The 3625-nt window shown below is 28.4% G+C and overlaps 1 protein-coding gene across 10 annotated transcripts in view; it reads left to right on the plus strand.

Annotated features, from left to right (window-relative positions):
- nav3 (neuron navigator 3) overlaps nt 1-3345 on the plus strand; it is a 105130-nt gene extending 101785 nt beyond the window's left edge. For all 10 annotated transcript variants that reach the window (XM_053508332.1, XM_053508334.1, XM_053508337.1 and 7 more), the window contains one exon: nt 1-3345. This exon is cut by the window's left edge and continues 888 nt beyond it. The gene's annotated coding sequence lies outside the window, so the exon portion shown is untranslated.
- Nucleotides 3346-3625: the final 280 nt, after the last annotated feature.

A 3625-nucleotide genomic window follows, 5' to 3' on the forward strand; every position in this document is an offset into this window, starting at 1 on the left:
TATATATATATATATATATATATATATATATATATATGTATGTATATGTATAAAATAAAGCAGATGTAATATGGAATTTTATGAAATCCCAGTTGAGCTGGGACAAACTGAACTCTAAGGATGAGCACAAAAAAGACAAGTTGCTTTGCTAGCATGCTGTTTTTACTTCTGTCACCTGTAACTGTGTGTGTCTGTGTGTGTATCGTGTGTGTTCCATATCTGTGAGGTTCAAAATTTAAAGTAATTTTCTTAATTTCGTTCTACAGAGAGAGAATACAAATTATTTGGAATTAAAAGAAAAAAAAAGTAAGTTTAATATTAATGGTAACGCGGATGGAGGCGGCGGATGAACTGCGGTGATTATTAGATGAGTTGTTTGGAGTGGAAGCGTACAGATATCACAAGGCTGTCGGCTTAAACAGAGCACTTTTCCTTAAAAACACACTGTACATGCGCAGCCTCTCTGTGGTTTGGTTTAATAACACAGTCACAGCTTCATTTTGTCAGGAAAACAAAATGGTTTATATATGTAAAAAACGAAATCTTTATAGTTTATGAAAATTATTTATGAATAAAAAAAAATATCTACAGTTTCTGCAGAATTGTGTAAAACCGGTGCTTTATTATTCTGATTGTCCAACAAGCCCTGCTTACTGTAATCACTAAAGATATAAATTATGAAGCATAAATGTTCAATTTGTAGATTTTTCCCGAAACAAAAAACATCTTGTTTTTAAGGTGCAAATAGTTTTTTAATGGACTGTATAGTAACTATAAAAAGTCGAAATTGAAACCCCGTGAATAAATCAGACATAAATAATAACACAGAATGTAAAGAGAATAATGAACCTGCCATTAAATAATTGTTCAACATATTTACAATATTCAGAAACATTATCACTACCTCAACATTCACTCTGTTTTACACATTTACAGAAATGTCTCGTAATCCCACTATCAAGAACAAACAAATATAACTGTTATAAATGTGGTAGATATGGTGATGAGAGTGTAGAGAATGATCTCAGTGTTGAAGCGGACAGCGGGCGTGCTGCCTTAATCTAATAAAAGTATTTACATATTCATTAAAATTACACAATATATTAACAGCCACACAAAATGTTAAAGAAATCTTCACAGCATGTTGATAAAATAGTCAACATGTAATAAGAATAAAGATAATTTCTATAGAATTAAAAAAAGAATAAATAAAAAATTCCCATTTTTGTATTTTTTTCACACAGTGTATAAAGAAGCAAAACATTTGAAATGAGAATTTTATAGCAATTAATATAAGCATGTTGAATGCATTTTATTCATCGTGCCCATTAGAATTAAAGAAAAAAAAAATAAAGTTCATTTTCGTGAAAAGCTGCCACATGTTGAACTTACAGGAGGTTTACTTCAGTGAAATCATCATAATAAAATAAAAATGCAGAAGGTGCTCTGAGTAAGTGGTGCTTGAAGAATAAAATGCATTAAATTAATTCTTTCATTATGTAATAATGATAAAGTGCGTGTTAAATACCTGCCTCATACAGTAACAGATTTAAAATAACACACAAGGTTTTAACTTTCTATGCTGCTGCATGTTGAAATTTAACATAAAACCCGACCATAAAGTTTCTAGAGCTAGAATATTTGCTAGGACTTTTTTTTGTTGTTCCTCTTCCCCCAGATATGTTTACAAAAATAAATGAAATTGCTAAAGGTGCAGAAAGTGCCGAAATCTTCCAGGTGCTAATGACCTTTGACCTTTCCCACAGTGCCGTTCCTGACTACACAAAGTCTGTTGTCTGTTACACAAAGACATTCGGATCAAGTCTCCTCTCACACAGACTGTGTTTATAAATATTTTATCGTTTTTTTATTCAATTTTTTTTGTGTGTGTATGTTGTGATTTTCTCCATAGAGCCGCAGTTCGAATTTAAAATATTTAAAACAGTTTAGGAAGGTAAATTGTACATATTTCTTGCACATTTTTTTAAATGTGAAACTCGCTTTTTTGAAAAATAAATAAATAAATAAAAATTTACCAGTTATATAACTTATAAAACTTTGAAAGAATTAAAGAATTAAACGGTTTTGGGTTAAATTTCTAATTAAAATTAATAGAGGCGGCAAAATTACAGTCCTTTCCTGCATAAATTTAATTAAATAAGTATGGTCTTTTCATATTTTTTACCTTCTTTGATTCATCTTTAATATAATATTTTTAATCCCCAAATGACAAGCATGTTGATTTTTTTATGTAATCTTAAATTTGCACAATTGTTTCTTTAAGGTTTGTTCCTAAAAATATAAATAGTTAAAAGAAAGTTACAACATGCTGATTTTTTTTTATGTTTAACTTTTTTTTAATTGTGGTCATTTTTTTTTATGAGTCTTGCGAACTTTATACGTTTTTTTTTTTTTTTTACTGAAAATTCTACTGAAAATCTTTGTGCCAGAAATCTAAACAGTGTTTTACTGAAACTATTTGACTTTTTTTTTTTTTTTTTTTAAGAAAGAACAAGTATTCTTCCCCAGAAAAAAAATGAAATCTTTTATTTTTAATCTAATATCTAAACGTGATTTAACTTTAAACTTAGCTGCTAATTAAATTCACGTTCAGGAGATTAAGGAACTGAACTCACAGGAATGTGACGGTTATTCAGTGATTATTGTAGATGATAAAATGTATGTAACGAATATTACAAACCTGTTAGGCTCAAAACCATGTGAAAGCACTTTATCACCGAAACTCTAGGGTTAGATTTATAATCTCTTTGCAGTAAATTCCCAGCATGCACTGCACAGTCTTTAATTTCTGCTTATAGACTGAAACGTAAGCTGCCAGAAATACTAAAATTGACCTTGATTAGATTTTTGACCTTTAGTGACCTTCCCAACCTTAAAGTTGTTAAAGTTTTGATTACTTTCTTTTTATTTATTTTCAAATTTAAATAAAGATCAATTCCCTGGTTTTTTTTTTACTCGTACATTGTTCTGATTGTTTTGGCTCTAAAAAACCCTGGAACAGTTTAAAGTCAGATCTTGTCTAATAATAATAATAATAATAATAATAATAATATTTCTCACTCTTTCTTGAACATCCTGCTCACATGTCCATGCTCTTCTTGCTTCCTTGTTGTTATGTATGTTTGTTTGATTTTGTTGCATAGTTGCACTCGGTACGAGTGTAACGGTTATTACACTTTGTTTTCTGTGTGTAAATGTTTTATATTTTGTACATTTGTAAGTAACATATCATGTAAATAATAAGAGACTGCGATTTAAAAATCATCTGGAGAATTTTGTAGTCTTTGTAAAATGAGAATAAATGGAGTCTGGTGTCACCTGAAAGCTGCTTCCTGCTTTTGATTTAAATTGATTTTACATTTTACTTTTTTAATTTTAGTCTCATAATAAACCATTTTAACATAATGTGAAATACATAAGTGAAAATGTTTAAATTTAAAACATTTACATTTAAATATAAAAAAAATGGAAAACAAAAATTGAAATGTATCAATAATATTAAGTAGATTATTAAAATTATTGTATTAAATTAATACATTTATATCAGAAAATATATTTATTTTTATGATTTTTTTGGAGTATTCAATAACAAAAAGTTGAAAGC

Source organism: Clarias gariepinus, chromosome 12, assembly GCF_024256425.1.
Source record: "Clarias gariepinus isolate MV-2021 ecotype Netherlands chromosome 12, CGAR_prim_01v2, whole genome shotgun sequence".
Taxonomy (NCBI): Eukaryota; Metazoa; Chordata; class Actinopteri; order Siluriformes; family Clariidae; genus Clarias; species Clarias gariepinus.